We start from the raw sequence: 23,675 nt of genomic DNA, 5'->3' as shown, positions 1-23,675 counted from the left end.
AAAGAAGGGGCTGGAGTGGCCTAGGAAAAGAGCTAATATGACTTGCAGTAAAGAGATTCATTGACCTTCAGATTCCTTCCTTCCCTCTATTGTACTTGTTGATTCTAGTGATGAAGGCTGAAGGTGTACTTGGCTTCTTTCTATTGATAGGCAAAAGGCGTGCCATCGCTATCATCGACCAATCTATTCGCATCATCAATGGAGCATCAATGCCATATTCATCAGTCTTTCCTCTATTGCTTTGAGGCTCAATGGATTGCTTGGATCTGCTTTAGCTCTATGGATCTGCTTTAACTCTGTGGATCTTCTTCAAGCTCTCTGTGGATCTGCTTCAAGCTCTCTTTCGGGGTTTGGAAATGGATATTTGGCAAAAGAAGCCGAAGCAATTCAAGCTCTCCATGGATCTACTTCAAGCTCTCTCTATGGCTTTAGAACTGGATCTTTGACAAAAGAAGCCGAAGCAGATCTGAGCCTATACAAAAGTTCATAGATCTGATCATTTGAAGCTCACAGATCTGAGCATTTGAGGAGGGGTTATTAAGTTGTTATAGTCGTCCGTGATAGTCTCCAAATGTCAAACCTATTAGCACTCGTTCCGGGCAATACTTTTGAGTTAGCAGAGTTTACTTGATGCCTTGATGCCTTGTTTTCTAGTTTTATGAAACTGATATGAAGACTGCGAAAAAAATGACAAGAAAACTAGCTCTCTTACCTTTTCTCAAGTTGCCTAATGTTGTTGAAGCCGACTGTTGCAAAGATTCCTCAATAAAAGTCTACTCCTACCTCAATCGAAGTCTACTCATTGTGCTTCCTCAATGGAAGTGCTCCATTCTCCACTGTAACTAATTTCATCGACATTAATGGGAGTTTCCTCATTAACAGACAAAGGTGAAGACTGAGAAACAACACTGGTGATGACTTGGGCGTCTGCCATTGATGAAACCCTACATTCCAACAACCGCGGACTGTAGGTTAATAGTATGTGGAAATTGGAATCTAGTGCGAGGGAAGAGTTGTCTTTTCTTGCCTCAAGCTCTAGCCATGGGTCACCTACTCCACCAGGCAGATCTTTAAGGCTCTATGAGACAAAGCACAGAAGTCCAAAGTACATACATCCTTTTAGGTAAGGCGAGATTTTGTATAAGGCCTAGGATTGCCCCCTTACAGGCCTTTAAGCCCCAGTAGAGGTAAAGGAACCACTAAAGATAGAGGTAGCAGCATTAATTCCAGTAACAGGGAGCAGATAGAGACTCGTGAGTAGAACAGAGCTTATTTGGGAACAACTGTTTGTGATGGGAACAGGGTAGCAGGTCTTCACTTGTCTCTCCAAAGGAGAGGGGCAGCACCTAAGCGAGCAGGAGCACGCCTTCAACAGCCTCGCTCCCTTCCCCTTAGAACTTCAACAGGATCATGCTTTAAGTGGCCTCACTCCCTCCCCCCTGAGAACTTCATCAACCTTGCCTGCCTTCAGCGACCTGCCTCCTGTATTGACATATTAGCAGACATATGGTATTAGCAGACATATTACCATGATACAATGTTAAGTGGCATGGATTACGTCGTGCATGCTATTTTATGGAGAAGGAGGTGAGGCATGTGGCGCTCATGGGAGGGCCCACATGGAGGTCTTTTTATTTTTATTTTTTTAAGCACTTTAATGACTTTGTGAACCTTAACTTTCAACTAATTCTTATTGTTGTAGAGTTGGTTTGAAGTTCTTATTTGGTTTGAAGTTCTTAGTGTTAGAGATACGAGAGAAATAATGGTAGAATAGTTTCTTTTCAATGGTGCAGACCCTGAATTTAGGTACTCATGTAAAATCACGTGGTTGCTCCCTATGTCCTTAGCGTTTCAACTATCCCTCGGGCAGCCGCTGGAAGGCTCAGTCAGGTAAATTTACCTCTTGATTACTGGCATGTGAAGCTTATGGAGATAAGGTACCATGTTTATACATATACTATCTACTATCTTCAAAGTCTTTAGAGTCGAAGAAGGCAATGGTAGAGAAAAAACTCCAAGACCTAGTAGTTATTGATCCAAAACAAGCCAAGAGGTATGGTTTTAACTCTCTCCAAGTTCCCCAATTTTAATTTTGATTATTATAGATGAAACCATTAGGGAAAGGTAAACAAGAAATCACAGGCATATAATCATCATTTGGTTGAATGACTTAGTAGTTAATTAATTGATTTGAGAAAAAGGCAGGAGTAAAATCACACAACTGTCCCTTGGCAGCTGCTGGAAGGCTCGGTTAGGGAAATATACCTCTTGATTACTGGCATGTGAATATTATGGAGATAAGGTAACAATTTTATAAAGATATTATCTATTGTTGTCAAAGTCCTTAGAGTCCAAGAAGGCAATGGTAGAAAAAAAGAACTCCAAGTCCTAGCACTTATTGATCCAAAACGAGCCAAGAGTTATGGTTTTAACTCTCTCCAAGTTCCCTAGTTTTCGTTTTGATTTCTGTAGCTGAAACCATAAGGGATAGGTAAACAAGAAATCACAGGCATATAATCATCATTTGGTTGAATGACTTAGTAGTTAATTAATTGATTCGAGAAAAAGGCAGGAGAAGCAAGGGTATATGAACCAGTAGCCCTTTTCATAGCTTAGATAGCCACATTACCTTTTTGAAAGTGTTTCAATGCAAGATCAAAGCTCTCTTATATCTGAAAAACACTTATGTCTTATCCGTGTTATTGGTAGCCTGCTCCATCAACATATGATGAAGTTTTTAGAACATGTTTGACTACATAGACCGCTTATTTTTAATAGTGAGGCCAAGGAAGCTTTTGTACATGGCAATTGGTAATTGAGTTAGTTACCTTAAGTACTCCACCTTTAATATTTTACATTAAATATTTAATGTTCACATCTTTTGGTAAACTTTTACTGAGCACTAACTTTCTGTAACTATAGATGGTGTTGCACCAAGGGCTAAGATGAATCAACAATGTTCATAACATTTGTGTGCTGCAAAAGATGTAGCTGAAGCAATAAGTTTGTCTGCTATTGAAGAACTACTTCATACCCCTTCAAAGGAAGTTGTTTTAAATAAGATTCAAATAGAAATTCAACGTTTGTGATTTACATTGTGCATTTTTCAGAGTACGGAAGAAGAAAGATTGAGAAAAGACTTTGAGGCAGAAGGTAAAGTTATGGCCTTAAAAGAGAAATCAGAAGTCCATGACTCAAATGTCATTACCCCTAAGACAAAATTTATGGCCACACTATCTGTAGCTATGTAGTACTATGTACATTTAAGACTAAACAATGACCTGGGATGACAAAAAATAAAGTTTTGCATTATCCTTCATTTCCCAAGGTAGTATTGATATGTTCCTTGTGAGGGGGAACACAAAGTCATGTCCCATATACGTCTCCAAAGAAACCTCCCTGGTTTCAATCCAAATACACGTCACTGCTTGTATGGATTAGTAAGTGCTCTAATTTCTAAAAAGAATGGCATTGAAGCTTACATGTGGTATTTTAGGTTAATTGCTTGATATTTTACTAAGACTTATGGTATCTCTTCATTTAGCTAATGATGATTTTATTTGATAACATACATTTACTTTTGTGTATAATTTGTATGATTTTAAAGGCTACTTTTGCAACTGCAGGATGCAGATTTAATTATGTTGGCATTGGCAACTCATGAAATCCACTTCTCAATTTTAAGAGAGGTTGTTGACTTATTTGCAACATAAACACTGATATTTTGTTTCGGGATATTCTGGGATTACTATGTAAGAGATAGCTCTGCCTCTGAGTATATACCTGTGGTGATGATACAGGTCATCACTTTCCCTCGTTAGCAAGAAAAATGCTACATTTATGGTCAAGTTGGTCATTTGCCAGCTAATTGTGAAGGAAATCCAGGAGAATTGGATGAGGAGGGCAATGAACAGAGTCTTCTTCCTAAAAAACCCTATCAGGTTTGCTAGAAAGATTGAAACTTAGAAATTGCTATATTTACTATATATTTTGAATAGTAGACATTCTTTCACCCATAGGATAGGGATTTCATTACAGTAAGTCTACTGCCATATGCCATTACGCTAATAATTGAGCAGTTTCTCAACATCTGGACCTTGAGAGAGTACTTGGAGTGTGACATGAAGATAATTTGTATGATTTTAAAGCCTGCTTTTGCAACTCCAAGATGCAGATTTAATTATGCTGGCATTTCCAACTCATGAAATCCACTTCTCAATTTTAAGAGAGGTTGTTGACTTATTTGCAACACAAACACTGATATTTTGTTTCCAGATATTCTAGGATTACTTGTAAGAGATAGATCTGCCTCTGAGTATATACCTGTGGTGATGATACAAGTCATCACTTTCCCTGGTCAGCAAGAAAAATGCTACCTTTGTGGTCAGGTTGGTCACTTGGCAGCTAATTGTGAAGGAAATCCAGGAGAATTGGATGAGGAGGGCAATGAACAGAGTCCTGTTCCTAAAAAACCCTATCAGGTTTGCTAGAAAGATTGAATCTTAGAAATTGCTATATTTACTATATATTTTGAACAGTGGACATTCTTTCACCCATAGGATAGGGATTTCATTACAGTAAGTCTACTGCCATATGCCATTATGCTAATAATTGAGCAGTTTCTCAACATCTGGACCTTGCGAGAGTAATTGGAGTGTGACATGAAGATACCAAATCCTCCATTTAAGGTGGACTTTGAACGGCTTGTGGATGATTTTGTCTTTATGTGCTTTTTTGTGGGGAATGATTTCCTTCCGCACATGCCTACATTAGAAATTCGTGAGGTTTGTACATGATTTATGGCATTCCTGTATTGACAAATCACAAAAAATCCTTTACTAGTGGCTTTGTTATACTGGTGTTTTCCCTTTTACTGGTCATCATTATTTGATTGGGAAATTATATTCCTTGTTATGTATCATTTTTCCCTTACCTATTATGTAAGCAGAGAATATAATGATGATGTTTTTAGTAGGAAACTTTCTCCTCAATGAATTTTATAGAAAGTGCTAGTGTGGTTGTATTGTATTAAAGAGGATGCAGTGAAAGACCAGAAATTAATTCAAAACTCTAGTTGTGGAAAAATTAAATTTAAATATACTCTTGCTGTAAGTTGAGATAATTTTTTGTCTAGTTGTAAAATTAAGATGCAACAATTTCTGTCAGGGTGCAATCAACTTGCTGATGGTTGTATGCCAATTTCAGAACCAGTCCCAGCGGCTCTCACATCACTATCTTGCCCTCCCTTCGCTCAGTAAAATATATAGTCCCACTTGACTAAGAAATGTACAGCTATATTTTATTGAGTCTTTAGAGTCCAAGATGGCAATGGCAGCAAAAAAACTCCAAGACCTAGCACTTAGTTAGCTACAGTGGTATTTTTTTTATTCTCTCTGAGGTCTAGTGCACTCCTCTCATTAGTTTGATTATGCAGTATTGGGAATTTGGATTGCAGAGCCTAGTCACACTTAAAATCATAATAACAAGCCTAAGTGCACAAAATTTGTTACACATAATAACAAGAAAACTCATACAAGTATCTAATCTGTTGATTTCAGTGATTAATTTTAAGTTGTCTGTGACAGTGGACTGATTTTCTTGACAGTGGTATTTTTTAATTTTCTCTAAGGTCTGGTGCATTCCTTTCATTAGTTTGATTATGCAGTATTGGGAATTTGGATTGCAGAACCTAGCCATACTTAATATCATAATAACAAGCCTAGGTGCACTAAAGTTGTCACACATAATAACAAGAAAACTCATACAAGTATCTAATTTCTTGATTTCACTTATTAATTTTAAGTTGTCTTTGACTGGTCAGTGGATTGATATACATTTACAATGACTGATCCTAATGTACAACAGGTTCTTTTTTATCTTGGCAGTGGTATTTTGAACTCTGGTATCAAAACTGTGCATTGGATGTTAACTGACATAAGCAGTCTGAGCAGCTCAGTAGACATTTGCAGTCCCAAAGGTACACACAATCACTTCCTGTTCTATATCCATTTTCATTGTTCAACGTGCTATTATGATTCTGTGACTTGTAATTGCATTGCATCACTAAACATAATATTGCATCGAACACTTAGTCGTCATCATGTCTCCTATGTCTGAGAAATTCTTTTTTATCTTGGCAGTCGTATTTTGAACTCTGGTATCAAAATTGTGCATTGGATGTTAACTGACAGCTCAACTCACTAGACATTTGCAGTCCCAAAGGTACACACAATCACTTCCTGTTCTATATCCATTTTCATTGTTCAACTTGCTATTATGATTCTGTGACTTGTAATTGCATTGCATCACTAAACATAAAGGTGTTCTCTGCTTGGAAGTGGTATTTTGACTTCTAGTATCAAAACTGTTCATTGGCTTTTTCCTTTTCATGACATTCTTGTTGATTGTGGCTCTACAAGCTTCATTTCATATCACCCTCCTCTATCCAATAGGTCCCAAAAAACATGCTCTGCTCCTTAGTCAATAGGTCCAAGATCTAAGATATCTAATATACATTGAGTCAGAAGCTATCATGCAGGAGTGGCACCTTCTCAGCATCTAGTTCAGTGAACGTTCACTTTCTCTACAAAAGTGTTCCCAATTCAGTTTGACAGAATATCTTTTTTTCGTGACTTGTATTATTTGCATTCTCAGGCTGAACCTACTCAATGCAGGTGCATTCTCAAGCTGAACCTACTCAATGCAAGCACTTAAATCTTCTCAGGAAGCAACTGTGGCAAGGCTGGCTAGGTTTTGCACGATGATCAATGGAACAGTATCTAAGGCTGATCCATTTGATGATTATCCAAGATCTAAGATATCTAATATACACTGAGTCAGAAGAAAGCTAGCATGCAGAAGTGGCACTTTCTCAACATCTAGTTCGGTTCCCAATTAAGTTTGATAGAATCAGCATCTAGTTCGGTTCTCAATGCAGGGACTTTCTGCCTCGTAGCCTCCCTTGTTCATTCTCTAATCCAAAGTGAAGACCTCAGTGGTTTTGAGGTTTTAAAAGTTTTTAAGGTTAGAGATATCGCTTTATATCTAATTATATGTATATAGGTTTTGAACCTAATAATAAAAACAGGTACAAGAGAATCTCTTTATCTTCCATTTACATATTCTTAAAAAATTGAAGACATAAACATATCTCTAACAAAGCATGTAGCTGTGAAACACAGCATGTAATACTGAGGATGGCTCTAATTCATTCTCTAATTCAAAGTGATAGTCTTCGGTCGTTTTGAGGTTTTAAAAGTTTTCAAGGTAAGAGATATCGGTGTATTTATAGTTATATGTATATGGCTTTTGAAGCTAATAAGAAAAGTAGGTACAAGAGAATCTCTTTATCTTCCGTTTACATATCAGTAAAAGTTAACTTATATATATATATGAATGAATATTAAAAAATAGTATAATAAAGGACTAAATATTTATAAAAATGTAATATATTATATTAAATGAATTCCCCACAAAACATATATATATATATATATATATATATATATATATATATATATATATATATATATATATATATATATGAATGAATATTAAAAAATAATATAATAGACGACTAATTATTCAAAATAATTTAATATATTATATTTTAAATATAACAAAATATAAACGAATGTTATATTTGTAATGCATTTAAATTAGGCATTATGATCTACATTTTATGCTTTGAGGATATCAGAGATCGATGATTCTATTATTATTTCATGTCATGGTCATTCATGATGTATATGTTTTTATTATTATTTCAAATAATATTAATAAGTATGATATTAGTATGTAACTATGTAAACTTTGAAACGGGAACTATAAACTCAAAACGGGAACTCTGGCCAAAAAAACCCAAAAAAACATCAAAAATAGTGCCAAAAATGAAAAGTGTGTATACTCGAATGATGCTTTTATTTTTTAGGGGTCAGTTTTGAACATGTTCTAAAAATGGCAGTGACTGCGAAATTTACTACGAAATTTTCGTGCAAAATATAGCTTCAAAATGAAAGTGATGATACTGGAACAATGATTTTTTTTTTTAGGGTCAATTTTCAAACTTTTTGAAAAATGCTAGTAAAACCAAATTTTTATGTGCCAAACAAAGTTGTTGATGAGGAAAAAAACACATAAATGTTTTTGGTAGAATATCAGTTTTCCTTCCTAAGTATAAATTCAACATGTTTTCAACCATAACATGCTAGATACAAAAGAAATTGAAATTTTTTCAGCTATAAAATTAAAAATCCATGACATTATGAACAAATTACATCACTAAATGAATTCAAAAGTCATTATTTGTATATTGAATAAAACATGCATTATATATCTAATTTAATATTGCATTGTAGATATTTTAAACAATGAAAATTACCATAATTAAGACATATAATCCAACAACATGAAAATGCCTCACAACTTCTCATTTAACACCATATGGAAATCATCAATTTTATTTCAAGATATGATGCATGCATAAGTTATATAAACTGTCTTAAACAATTATTCAAAATCACTCATATTTTCTTGCACACCATCAGAATTCACATCTTCAGATGAGTGACTGGATGCTAACGAAGATGTTTCATATTCTTCTCTTTTATCAACTATCTGAGTCCACATGCATGCACAACATTTCAAGTTTCAAGATTCTTCTAGATCTATGACTAGTTTTAGCAGACTCCCATCTCAACATTGTTCCTTTTGGTAACAACCTTTTCAAAATCTCTATCGTCTTGAAGTGAAGAGTTCCTCTCTTTGCTAAATTGAAGTCATAAACAAGTATGTCAACATCCTTCAATTTTAATATGTCTGTGCGGTGGCGATTTATATTTGTACCCTTTCTTTTTCTCTTTCCGCCATTTTTTTTGTCAACTACCATCTCTGGCTTATACACACCATTGAATGGGTGTGTATTTGTGGCATACCAATGTACTTAAACACTTGTAACATCCTCATTTTCTATAAAGACCTTTATAACTTTAGAAACCCATAATGGATAGCCATTGGGATCTTCATATGCTAGCACTGCAATCATGCAACCCTCCTTAATATCCTGTACTGAACCCCTGTAAAGGTCTTCCATGGCTTCACATTGTGCATGAGATCTTCTAGAACCAATATACATCTCTCTTTCCTCTGCCTGTGAAGAATTAATAATACCTTGAGATTGTTGTTGTTCAACAATGTTTGTTTCCTCATGTTCATTCGACACATTTTGTGGCAAATAAATGGATTTTTCAAAGGTATATCTTCATTTGTTGTTGTTGAAATGATATCACTTTGATTATTGAAAAATGACTTCCACCAAACTGAATCAACAATGTTAAAGTACTCGTATGTATATCTAATACATTTTTTAATTTCTTCCAGGCAATCAGAATAATTTATATCTCTATTTTCTCTGCGTGTATTCTGAACTTCACCAACTGATTGTAATAATGATTTTTTTGATGCAAATATTGGATGATCTGGAATGAACTTCAAAAATTGCAAACCTGATGATGGTTCCCATTCTGCAGTAGTTGAATACTTATTGCCCCATATTAGTGTTTTCCCATCAATTTTTTGATACGAAATTGATGTTGGAAGCTAATGTCATTAAGTTACTCAATGCATTTCCCCTCACCATATGATCCCAGAATGAACCTTCGCATGTCAACAGTTTCTTCCAACACATCAAAAGTAGGCTCTGGCATGTATGATTTCTTAAGACATTCAATTAGTGATGGAAAGCTCCCAACTTGTTCCTCCTTAATATGACTTAAAAATCACTGAACATCTAATCAATATGGTCATGAGTGTGCCCAACAAGAAGGAAACCAACCTTTACCTTTTGAAAAATTCTCAATTCAACAAGCATGTTTAGATATCCAAAAACAACCTGATTTTTGTTTTCATGGCAACTGTTGTCCAATTGTAGATACAAAACTTCAGGAAGATTACTAGACCAATGGGAAATCACATCATGAATTATGGTTATGGTCAGATTTTCATCATTATGAATATTTGGAGCTGTGAAGTACACCCTTGGCAACAGTTTCCCATTGAAGACCATACAAACAACCAAGTGAAACTAAATAAAATTTTCCTCCTATAAATTTTTGGGTATGCGAACAAAATGTCTTAAAAGTGTTTTCTTCTGGTCCATACCATCAATTATCAAACCCAAATATTTATTTGGATTATCATAACACTTCTTTCGATGCTTATACAACTTCTTCCTTTCGTTTTTTTGTTTTTCGCGATGCTCCTGAAGTTCTTTGACAATTAAATCTACACAACATAAAAGAAATTCATTAAGAAATATGTTTTTATAGTTGATGACTTACAATTTTAAAATTTAAGGTTATGAATGCTTACCTCTTTTTGACCCTTCACATTTGTCCCTTTTTTATTTAAGAGAAGCACATGTACTACAAATCCCCATCATTTTCTTCTTAGGAATACAAACATTTTTGAATTCTTTCTTCCATACTTTCACAAAATATTGATATGCAATAAACTTGCCATGTCCCTCAGCAGCTTCTGCATATTCTTTATATAAGTTGTAGATTTCTCGTCTTGAAAAATTACCTGGAATATGTATTGTCTCTCTATTTGGCATACACTCTCCATGCTTTGAAAAGAAATCTTTCATCCATGACATTGCAGTATTTGATAATTGCCCAAACTATCTTTTATGATGTACTTCCGAATAAAATGTGGGATTTTTTCCAGATTTTCTTGAATTCTCGAGAGATGAAAATTCATAATCGAATGCAACATTTTGAAAGCTTTTCTACAGATAAATAAAGTCCTAATATGATAATCATAACCTGACAATGTAGATTGCATGCACCCAACTAAATATGAATTTTGCATGCTTTTATTCATTGACAAATATCTCTTCTTGCTTTCTAATGAAAATTTGAAATCCATATGTTTCAAGCAATCTTTTTGGCAACATTCACTTGAAATGAGAGTGCTGATAGAACTTCTTCTCATCAAATATTCTACTCTACCCCTTGTATAACTAGAACAACTTGCATTGATACGAAAAGGTTTCCTCCTACTCCTTGATACAATATTTCTTGGTAACATCTCCATCATTGGATCATCATTTGTATAAGGATTTTCATCATCATTAAGAGGAATGTTATCCACACTATGATCAGCTCTGCTTTTCAAATATTGACTTGGAGGATATTCTTCATCTTCCCCTTCTTCAGTGCTACTGTCATAGTCCTTAGAATTCAGACTGAATGGAAAATTTGACTCGATATTTAATGGATATTCTTCCTCATATGCATTGTCAGTGCTACTCTAATAGTCCAAAGAATTAGGACTACGTTGAAAAGGTGACTGTTTATGTATTGGAGATGCTACATCATGTCCTTTTTCACTGCTACCTTTATACTCATTAGAATTAGCACTAAGTGCATCATCCTTTCCTTCATCACTGCTGCTCTCATAGTCCTTAGAATTAGGACTAAGAGGACACTGTGACACTCCACTCTTTTGAAATTCATCATCACACTCTTCATGACTGTTTCTCTCATAGTCCTTAGAATTAGGACTAAGTGGACACTGTGACACTCCAATCTTTTGAAATTCATCCCGCTCTTCATCACTGTTGCTCTCATAGTCCTTAGAATTAGGACTAACTGGACACCATAACACTCCATACTTTTGAAATTCATTATCATGCTCTTCATCACTACTGCTCTCATAGTCCTTAGAATTAGGACTAAGTGGACACATTGACACTCCATTCTTTTGAAATTCATTATCACGCTCTTCATCACTGTTGCTCTCATAGTCCTTAGAATTAGGGCTAAGTGGACACCGTGAGACTCCATTCTTCTGAAATTCACCATCACGCTCTTCAAAACTGCTGCTTTCATGGTCCTCAGAATTAGGACTAAGTGGACACCGTGACACTCCATTCTTTTGAACTTCACCATCATGCTCTTCGAAACTGCTGCTCTCATAGTCCTGAGAATTGGGACTAAGTTGACATCGTGACACTCCATTCTTTTGAACTTCACCATCATGCTCTTCATCATTGCTGCTTTCATAGTCCTTAGAATTAGGACTAAGTGGAATCTGTGACTCTTTATTTATTTGAAATTCTCCATCCCATCTTTCATTAGTGCTGCTCTCATAGTCCTCAGAATCAGGACTAAGTGGAAGAATTGACTTTCTATTCATAGTGGAATAATTCCCGCTATATTCATCAATATGAATAGAGTTGTTACATGATGAAGATGTTGATGGTGTATAAATCGAAACTTCACTATCAGAACAATCCATCCCTTTCAAATAGAAGATGTTGAATGATACAAATGGAGAGTCTCCTAAAAATATTATATAGCTTAAATAATGAAATTTTCCCTCCAAAAAGTTTCGCGAAAATATTTCCCTCCAAAAATTTTCACAAAAATATTTCCCTCAAAAAAAATTTGCGAAGATATTTCCCTCCAAAAAGTTTGTTAGAATTATTTATTTTCATTATTTTATTCTACAATTTATTGAAAAATGTAAACTAATTTCTTTTATGAAATAAATCATTAAAATTAAAATTGTAAACTACAACTTCTACATTAATTATTTTAATAGTTAAAGTATATAATATTTACTAAACAATTGATTTTTATTTTTTATTTTTATAATATATTCTAAAATAAATTAATCCCACATTCAACCCGTTGTAAAACAATTCTACAATATTCGCTTTATAATATTTTAAAACATATTATCCCATATTAATCGTATGGTAAAATATCTCCATAATTTCACTTATATATTAAATTTCATTATCCCTATTACTCACATCACATCCACGTTTTCTGAAGTTCGTTGAAAGAAACGTGAATTTGTGGAGCAACTACATTGCTATCAACAACATATTCAATGAAGAATTCTCGCAATTGAAAGGTAAGTTAAATTTTTTTCCTTGAAAATTTTCATATTAAATTATTTTAATGAAGAAGATTTTTTTTTTAAATTAATAATTTTTCTTAGCCAAAATAACAATTATGTCCGTTGTAAGCATGGTGGGCCCGATCAAACTCAATTGCCCAATAGCAGTGGGTGGGCTGCTATGGTGTCGCAAGGTGGGTGGGAAGGTTGGGCGAGCAGGTGGGGTGTGAGGGCGGGGGGGTTGTAGGGGGTGTGGGGGTGGCCAAGATATCCTTGATGTTGTGGAGGACTGGAGAAAATATAAAACAGTTTTGAGGGCGCTCAATGCTTCTTTCATAACCTTAATTCCAAAGCAAGAAAAAGCTATGACACCAAATAGATTAAGACCCATAGCTTTATGCAATGTGGTGTACAAAATTATTTCTAAAGTAATTGCAAACAGACTTAAGCCCCTTCTTCCAAATCTTGTGTCTGAGGAGCAAACTGGATATGTGGAAGGAAGGCAAATTCTCAATAACATCATTCAAGCTCACGAGGTGGTTCATTCTCTCAAGAGCAACAAGCAAGTGGGTATGATCATATAGCTTGACCTAGCGAAAGCTTATGATAAGCTAAGTTGGTCATACATCAAGGAAGTACTAAAAGCGTATGGCTTCGACCACAACTGGATAAGATGGGTAATGGCCCTTATTACCACAGCTAGTTTTTCAATCCTACTTAATGGCTCTCCATCCAGAATATTTAGGCCTTCGAGAGGCCTCACACAAGGAGATCTGCTCTCCCCCTTCCTCTTTATTCTCATGATGGAAGGATTAGGCAAAGCAATTAAATTAGCCAATTCGAAAGGAAGAATCCAAGGTCTCAAACTAACCCCGAATGGGGACACCTTTACTCATCAACAATTTGTAGATGATACCATGCTACAGGGTACACCCACAGTCAAGGGAGCTAAAGCTTTCAAACAATCCTGAACGGTTTTTCTATGGCTGCTGGTACAGAGGTAAGTCTCACAAAATCAAAAAAAAAAAAATTTAATACTGACATTGCAATTCAAAGAAATCTCTCCAGAATTCTAGGAATACCTCTCACCGACAAACCTCCGAGTAAGGAAGTTTGGGAGCCAGTGACTAATAAACTGCAGGACAAAATCAGAAAATGGACAAGTAGATCTTTGAATTTAGCAGGACAGTTAGTTCTTGGTTGTCCTGCAAACCATCCCCATCTTCATTTTTTTAGCTCTTCCTACCCCAAAAGGAGTTTTACAATACATCAAGAACATCGAAAGAGATTTTACTTGGAGCAAAGGGGAAAAGAAAATGAAATGGGCTCTGGTAGCTTGGGAAAAGCTCTGCAAACCCAAGATCCATGTAGGTTTGGGACTTCATGACCTGGAAACCCTAAGCAATGTTTTGGGGGGAAAACTTTGTTGGAAATGGCTAAAAGAAACGAGAACTCCTTGGGCCAAGCTCTGGAAACATAAGTATGCAAATAACTAGCAAGAAAGGGATCATATTCGAATGACAGGGATCATCAAGGGCTCCCACATTTGGAACAATGCTTGGGAGAATAGAGCCATTATTGAGAAGGATAGTTTTTGGGAGATCAAAGATGGAAACCTAGCCTAGTTTTGGGAGGATAACTGGCAGATGAAGCCTAACCTATGTAGAGAAGAACTAGACATTCTCAAGAATGACATTGACAATAAAGGGTTGCTCAGGGTAAGTGACTTCTGGGATCAGAAAAGGGACAAGGGAAAATGGAGAACATGGAAGGACCTAGTATACAGTGAAGAGAACCCTTTGAAGGCCCAGGCAAAAGCTCTTGCAGTGATCCTGGAATAAAGAAATATTTTGACTTCAACATTGTCTCACCAACTAGGATGGGGAAGAAACAATGAAGGCAACTTCAATCTCAAAGAAGCCAAAAGAATTGCCACTAGGCTTGACTTTCCAAACCCTGATAAGATATGGAAGGACCTATGGCAGAACCCACACTGGATGAAAATCAAACTGTTCATATGGTTGGTGCATCATAAAAAAGTTATGACCTGGGAAAATCTTAGGAAACTAAGTTTAGTTGGTCCATCTAGATGTCAGTTGTGTGGTCTACAAGAAGAAACGATAAATCACCTTCTCAACCTCTGCCATTTCACCTCTACCTTGTGGAATTGGGTAGCCTCAATCTTCAAGCAAACTGATAGGGATGAATACAGCATCACTGGCACCTTAACAAATTGGAGGGACTTCTCAGATAATGAAATAGTCAACAATGCCTAGAATTTGGTACCAGGTTTTTTGATCTGGGATGTATGGAAAGAACACAATAATAGGATTTTCAAGAACAGAACTGGCTCAACCCAAAGAATTATAGCTCAGATTTTAAGACAACTCAAAGAAACTGTGAGCACCCTTCTAAAGCTACCCCCAAGAACCCTCCTCTAAACCAAGATTCTCTTATTATTTTGTGTTTAGGTCTCCAGTCTCATGTTCCCCAAAGCATAAGCAAGATCGTAGCAAATCCATCAGCGGGGAAGGACTTCTGGTAACTGCCCCTGAATGGATTCTTGAAATTTAATATAGATGGCGCCTCAAAGGGAAACCTTGGGGTTTCTGGTTATGGAGGAGTCATAAGGGATGAGCAGGGAAACATAAAAGTCATCTTTCATAGTCATTTGGGCAATGCCAATAATAATATGGTAGAACTCATGGCCTTAAAGCAATGCCTAGAAATCTTGATTGAATCCAATTTACACAATACCATCATAGAGGCAGACTCTGAATTGACAATTAATTCGGTCAGGAAAATAGGCAATGACACAACACCAAAAAATGTATCAAAGCACTGGTGGTTATTTGAGGTCTATCAATGTATACAATCCCATCTGAGAACCCTAAGAACACTCATATTTGTTCATGTGCGCAGAACAGCCAACAAGTTAGCCGATCGTCTGGCAAATGAGGAAGTGCTTTGTACAAGAGATAACAGAAGCTATACATGGGAGTCGACAACATCAGGGAATCTACACAAGGACTGTCAGAGATAGGCGATCGTAGATAAGTAGTATTGTCAATTTATGAAAGAAAAGTAGCAAATAGACTAATGGAGACAGGAGAAAAGGAGCCAATAACAGGGAAGAAGCAAGGGGTAAACAGTGGGCAGGTTGACAGGCAGTCGATCGACGATGGCAGTGAGAGCCAGCATCCATCGGATTTCAGGTGGTTAGATGCATGAAGGATATCCCATAAAATGGACCTGAAAAACTATAGAGCAATGGTTTAGGCCACCCATCAGGTCCGAATGGAAAAATAGGGAGTGGGCTTGTTACTGGCCTGAAATCAACTCTGGACCGTCCGATCGAAGAGGGCCGGATCACACGGTAGTCGGGTCATAAAATTAATTGAGGGATAATCCATAAATCGGACCCGAAATTTTATGGAGAGATGGTTTTAGTTTCTCATTGGGTCCGAAAGGCAATTAAGGAGCGGGCTAGTTGATTGATCCAAAATTAGTTATATACCATCGGATCTTTGAGGGCTGGATTACTCAATCATCGGGTTGCCAAGTCAACCACATGTTAAGGCCATAGGATATGTGGGCTGTAGGATTTTGTGGGTCGTAGTTTATGTAGGCCCTCATCGTTAAGAGCTGTCAGGTTCTTTGTGGCTCGAGGCTCATGACCTTTCGGGTTAGGTTGGAAGGCATGATTTCTAGAGTGAAGCTTTGAGAATGAGCAGTTCATTGGTGGTTTAATTATCATTCCTTTTTTAGTTTTGTATGAGCCAGGTACGGGGTTGTGTCAACCCAGCTATCTACTGAGTGTCCACAGAGCTAGTGTTGCTATTCTTGGCTCTGTTAAAGAAGTGTACATTATGTAATTTTTTCTTGATTAATGGAAGGCTCCACTCTTACTAGATCAAAAAAAAATGTACTACTCTCACGCTAAGGTTGCTCAGTTTAGATGATAGCAAGAAAATTTACTTTTCCTACAGCTTTAAATTTCTCAAGTTTTTTGTATCGGTACTCTACCAAGAGTAGGTGCCCATATGCCTTACGATCATTAACTTCAACTAAATATCAATACAATTCACATGGCATTGTTCAATTCCACATAGAATTTACCATATGTTGGACACAAAAAAATTTCCAAGGATAACTTCCAACACATTGTTCAATGTTGATATAGGTGTTTTTTTTGTCAAAACTAGATGTTTATCAATACAACTATCAGATATAATGTCCAAGATACAAGGTATTCCACATCTTCTCACAAAATGCCAACACAGAAACCTCATCCATATTCCAAGACACATCCAGCGTTGATTTCAATCCTCTAGAAATTTTCTTTGCCACGCCTTGACGCATGCGTCCAGGAAACCAATTCCAATGCCAACACCTTCTTCTTACAATATCATTTTAACACACGGAAAATTAATTTGGCAGTCATGGTCTCAACTCACACTCTATCATAGCACCTTCAATTGTAATACATAGAGAATTATCTAACATGTAAAAATTCTCATACTACATAAATTTTCTCTAATCTCTAAATCAATTGGTACCATTAATTCATGACAGATTTTAAACTCAATCTATTATCGGTTTCAATATTCACACAGAACTCAAACTCTTCTTGATTCCATATTACGCAGATGCTAGAATTTTTCATTCACAAATACACAGAGACAATCATGAGCATAAGGCTGTTTTGAATCACTTTCATTAAAAAAATGTTGGGCATTAAAATGCTTAGAAACATCGTTTCTCTCTATTCGCTCTCTATGGCCTGATTTCAAAATTCACATTCATTTGGCCATTAGCTTTTACTGTAGGTTGATAATGATTAAATACAAAGTTACAAGAAAAATAGAGTTTTCTACATCCATAAATCATTCCCTGATTAATTCCATAAATATCTCATGATTTATTCCCTAAATATCTCATGCTTTTCAAGGTAAATTAGTTATTTCCTTATGGAAAAATCCTCTCCTATTCATAGATTTTCTAAAACCATTCTATAATAATTAAAGAAACTAAGAATATTTACAAAGGAAAAATTAGAATTACTTTTAAATGTTGAAGCCAATTTTGGAGCTTTCTCTCCAAAAAGCCTTGATTTTTCGAAAATGACTTGGAAGTTCAGATGCTCCTACATCAAACTCCCAATGTAGAAAATTTATGACCTCCTAGTCATAAGCCTTTGATGAACCAATCCTCTTAAATCCCAAACATTGAACTATAGTTGATCATCTCTTTTTTTATTCTCCTATTTAAGTGCTTTTGTTGTTGTTACCTTCCAATTCCCAGGCTTCAAACTTTGTATTGCATCTTTCCACTAACCTTACTAATTCACTCTTGTTCATTCATTTTTATCTTTCTACTAATTTCCTTTCTTATATCAATGTTCACTCTCTCTGGTATTTTCATTATAATTTTCTGCAACCTCTCTATTTCAAAATCCAATCTCGATTTTAGTTGAAATTTATTGTTGTCATCTCTCAACCATTTCATAAGAATTTCATAATTCTTGTATTTCTCCTCCTCCATAGCATACACCATTACACATATGTTTAAGACAATTGAATGTCTTCTTCCTTTTTGTCTCGCAACACAAATATTTTTTTCTTCTCAGTGAAATGTGTTGTTGTCGTTTCTCACTAACTATTGCATTTTATTTTCATGCATGCCACTATTCTATGGAAATCTCAATTGTTCCTCAAAATCAGTTGAATTTGTAAACTCTGTGTTGCCAACCCTCATTAGATGTATCTTTGTCTAGCAAATTCTCTTAAAATATCATCTCTTCCTCAAAATATCTGAACATTTTCTTTGAATTTTGTGCTTGATGTTCAATTTCATCTTTAAGAAATAGTGTAGATTCTATTTCTTTAATCACATTTTCATGTTCATCGACACTTCCTACAACCTCATAATTAATTTTAAAATTAAAACTTACCTCTGGTATTTAGATGTTGTAAGCATCCTTTCATTTCTAGGAACTTGTGAACATGTTTCATCTCCGACTAAAATCCCTTCTCTTGGATCAGGTCCTCTCAATAACTTTCCCAACAAATCTAATTCTTCTTCGTGTTTCTTAAGCAACGCATCTGAATTCCTTTTTCTCTCTCTCCTTTGATACTCTCCACTAGTAAAAGTTTCCATGTCATCTGTACCAATAGGTCCTTACAACCACTTACCAACAATTTCATTTATCAATTGTACATGATCTTTACTTTGATTGTCCTTAATAAAAAATTCTACTTCATATCCTTTGGTAGCGAAATTTTGATTGTGTCCTCTAGTTATGCTTTTGCAAATAATATTTCTATCAACTTCATCAAACTTCACGATTGCTTCAGATGATAGTCTTTCTTCCTTATCTATGAAACTTTCAAATGTACACAAATCATTAGCTTTAAAATAATAAGGTTTTGTAGCCTTAGTTGATACCTTAGACATCATCTTCTGAGGATGATTTGAAGTTCCCAAATAATTCATGGGACTTAAATTAAGTCTCTCAATCTCTTCATTATCCTCTTGAAGGATGTCTCCTTTCCCTAGTGTAATAATTTCATCCACAATTCCATTAATTAGAATTTATTCAATGTTTCCTTCATGAGGCTCCTATCCATCACCTACAGCTATATGACATGAACTCATAAACATTTCATTAGTTTTAAAATAATGAGATCCTTGAATCACATAACCTTCTTCATCCTCATCTTCGACAAGAATAGGTTCTTGTTTAAGTTCAAAACAGTGAAATTTCATCTGCATTGCCCTGGGTTCTCTCCTTAGCCAAGCACACAACATGTGTTTTGGCTTCACATGAAACACAACTTAGTCCACTTCACTTTCTTGTGTAGAATCCATCTGCACCTTTGGTATTCCTCACCTTCCTGTAAGTGTTCTATTAATACATTCAACTATACTTTTATCTTAGCAACTTCTCAATCAACTTCCTCTTGACTCATCGTTCTCTTTATGACATTTTCTTTGGAATCTTATTTTCTTGTATTGTGGCTTCTATTTAAACCCATGACATGACTACTATAATCATATTCCTTCTTCCTTTTTTAAGTTTACCTTGCCCACTTGTAGACTTCCTTCAAGCCTTTGCAATAATAAGTTACTCCTTAACCTATTGTAATAACTCACCAAGATATATTTGAACCTAGCATTTTGGTATTCTTGGTTCTCTCCTTTAGAACCTCTTGAGATTCTCTACTCCTTTTAGGCTTTTGTAGATATTCACTTCCTATGAGAACCTCCACATGGCCTCCTCCTTGCAACCTCAAATGGAACATGCAAAGGTTCTTTGCTGCAATTCTTAAAGAACTTCCTCTGTACTTGATTACAATCCTTCAGATGTAATCATCCTCATCACTGCTATCTGTAATCAACAATTTACATCGAAAATTAGTTGAAAAGATAAGACCACTTTACCTATTTTTTTGAGCTCATTCAAACATGCATATTGTTGTTGTACTTTTCAATCCTTCTATTGGATCTACTGTTGCAAACCTTCTACTATTGTTCCTCATCCAAAGAACATGTTGCCACTTCCTCACAAAGTAGACAATCCTCTGTATCTTGTTGTAGCGGCTGCAACACCCTCCAAAATTTTGGCGTACATCCAATTTCAGAGCCTCCCTTGAATTTATACTAGATGCTTTCAAGCACTCAAGCTCACCACGTGGCCTCGTGTGAGTCTTTGAATCCTCTAGCTTAACCGTTCGATGGACAAATTTTTGTATGTTGGTCACAATGTCACGCTTCCAACCATGTTTTGGCCATGCAAAAGGTCCTTGCTTCATGTGTACATGTTGTATTCGCTATGTAAACATCCATCACACCCACAATGAAGTTGTATGCACTGTCACGCAAGCGTCATCGCAATCGTTCAACGATCTATCACAAGCATCATGCCTGTCGCTCGCACCGTCGGTCGGTCATGTTGAGTATATGTTGTGTTGATGGTTCGAGGTGCCTGGTCATCAAGTCATGTTGAGTGTCTGTTTGCAAGGTCGTGTATGTCGAAATTCACTCGCTCACACAATTAGTCATTTTGTTGATGTTTTGATGACCATATCACCCTCTAGCAGTCAAACCTCCACCCTCCATTCGACTCGACCGACTGTCACCTAGAACAGCGCAGAAGTTTCCAACAATCCATTTCAATATATGCTTCCCACAAGCTAATCAACCAACCCTCCTGTGCGTCAACCAGAGAGTTTGACTGGGAAGTTACCCTAGGACTCACTCCCCTAAAAAATTGTGTAGAAGTTGCAAAATTTTCCCACTCCGCTAAATAAGAAAATTGCGCAGACAGGTCAGACATACACCACGTGCCCATCCGTATCTCCCTCCAAAAATTGTGCAATTTTTCTAGCCAACCACCTAGTCAGTCGGTCGACTGCTTACCCATAAAACTGTGCAGATTTCTTGAGCAAGCCCCTCAGCTGCCCAGCATGTCGCTTAGCTCAGAAACTACTTAGAGATGTTCAGAAGGTTTGCGTCCCATCAATTTCACAGTTTTTTTCTCTAGCGACCCCGCAACCTGATATCCACTCCCTCCTTGAATTGTGCAACTTTTGCCGCCAAACCTCCTGCAGCTCGTTGACAGCTCCCTGCAAGAATTGCATAGTTTTTTTTTGCCATGTCTCATGCAACCCGCAATTAGCTCCCTCCAGGAATTGGACATTTTTTTTTGCCAAGCCCCTCAAATTTCCGCACTGCTTCCCTCCGAAAATTGCACAGATCTTCCTTCAAGCCAAGCCAGATCCCGCAGACAGTCATTGCTAAACCGGATTGTCCATCTTAGTCTCCCTGTGACCTCTGTGCAATTTTCACCAGAAGTGCTCAAAGCCCACATCCCAACTTGAAACTTACCTTACGCAGTTTCATAGCCTTGTCCTCTCTCACAATCACCTGCATCCAAAAGCGAATGACCATGCATCATGGTAGACTAGGAGGTTTATGAATTTGATGTCGTCTCGCCATGACTAACTGTAGATACAGGTACATGAATAAGACATGACGCGATGATAGATAGGATCAACAAGGAGGGTCCATGCAAGGAGATGTGTTCGCGAATGGACGAACAAAAGATGCATGCGAGGATATTTCTTACAAGCAGACGATGCATGTGAGGAGAATACTTCACGAATGGATGAATATGTAAAGCATTCCAAAGTGCAAGCAAAGGAGCAATGTGCACATGCAACATCAATCGAACACCAATGGCCATCAAAGACATTGCACACCTTTTCATACGGAGTTGAAGCTATGATATACCAAGAGCACATCCATCACTCAACAACACTGCAGCTCGACATGGACACCACCTACAACGTGGACATACCAGAATTGTCGTGTCGATTTGTGTCATGATTCATGTCAGCCACATCACTACTATGGGCCATACTGTGTAAATCAATGTAATGTAACGTGGATTCAAAGAGACTCACATGCCATACGAAGAGTCATATAAAGATGAAGAGTCAAATAAGTCAAATAGTCATGAGGGAAGTTGAGCAATCACAAGGGCGAGTTTTTCCCTTGGCTATAAATACCCCCTCATTTGTACATAAGGAGGGGCATTTCACCTTGGCTCCTCCCACATAGCCTTGAGAGTCTTTAATCTTTTCTTTGAGGAGCAAGTAGTGGCTCCAACACCCCGCTTACGGGGTTAGTGATGTATTGTGCACTGATGTGTCTTAGAACTTTCGCTTAATTCAAAAGTATGATAACATGCGCTAGGCATGCTTTCACACATGTGTTGTAACTGTTTGTAAGATTAATGTTGAACACTTGTAATACATGTTGCTTTAACCTGTATTAAACAATTGAACTCATTTAGTTGTTCTAATACATATGTTTATGAAAATGTGTGTATAAGTAGTTAACATTGTCCTCCCCATGTTGGTTACCTCGTTGTTGTGCCCATGTTTGTTATTTCCCCAGACATCACACAAAATCTTTCACGTAAGCTTGTTATAATGACCAACACACTCCAGTGGACTGTCCCGTTGGGTGTTGTATGTGCTATCTTCCCTTGTGTGGTGTGACTGCTGCATTTATGTGGACTGCTCCTCCAGAATTTGTGCATGCAATGTTGTGTTGTGTGTCTCTGATAGAGTTAGGACTTCCTCTCTTTTGACTGGAGACTCACTTCCACCCTCTCTCTCTACAGAGAATGAACCTTTACACAGGTAACGCTATCACTCACTAGGCATGTGAACCTCATTGTTCTTAGACAAAGCATACCACTCTCATGCGCTAACAAGCAAGAGATAAGGAAAAGATTTAAGATAATAGCAATCGGGCCATCGTACCAGATGGGACTCCTACACCAAACGGTGTGAGGTCTGGTTGGGACTTCATACCGGGGACATCCCTTGATGTTGGCAAGTCCAACACCATCAACATATCCTCAAAGAACATCAATGTTCTTTGTCTTTCTCCAAGAGCTCAAACCATGCAAATATCAACTCCTTCTCAAAGCTTCACCTCTCATATTTCACCAAATATGATCATCTACATGTTTTGCAAGCTCTATCATTATCTAATCTTTCTACTAAGGGATTTCTAGCTTTGATAACACTAGATAGCAAGAAAATTTACTTTTCCTGTAACTTCAAATTTTTCAGCTTTTAGTGTTGGTACTCTACCAATAGTAGATTCTCATATACCTTATGATAATTAACCTTTAATTAAATATCTATATGATTCACATCACATTCTTCAAATCCACATAGAATTTAATA

Source organism: Pinus tabuliformis, chromosome 2_1 (genome assembly GCF_031772625.1).
Source record: "Pinus tabuliformis cultivar Carrire ecotype Pingquan chromosome 2_1, CPIR1, whole genome shotgun sequence".
NCBI lineage: Eukaryota > Viridiplantae > Streptophyta > Pinopsida > Pinales > Pinaceae > Pinus > Pinus tabuliformis.
This window is presented reverse-complemented; position numbering follows the sequence as displayed.